This window comes from Buceros rhinoceros, unplaced genomic scaffold, assembly GCF_000710305.1.
Source record: "Buceros rhinoceros silvestris isolate BGI_N320 unplaced genomic scaffold, ASM71030v1 scaffold547, whole genome shotgun sequence".
NCBI lineage: Eukaryota > Metazoa > Chordata > Aves > Bucerotiformes > Bucerotidae > Buceros > Buceros rhinoceros.
The window spans coordinates 1-284 of NW_010421315.1; positions in this window are offsets into that span (position 1 = coordinate 1).

Consider the following 284-nt stretch of genomic DNA (forward strand, 5'->3'; position numbering starts at 1 on the left):
CCTGCCCTTCATAAATCCTTGTTGACTGGGTCTGATCTCTTGACTATCCTGTACATGCTGCATGATGACGCTCAGGTTGATCTGCTCCATGAGTTTCCCTGGCACTGAGGTTCGACTGACAGGCCTGTAGTTCCCTGGGTCCTCCTTCTGGGCCTTTCTTGTAGATCGGTGTCACGTTTGCCAACCTCCAGTCAGCTGCTACCTCCCCTGTTAGCCAGGATTGTTGGTAAATGATGGAAAGTGGCTTTGCAATTACCCCTGCCAGCTCCCTCAGAATGCTTGGG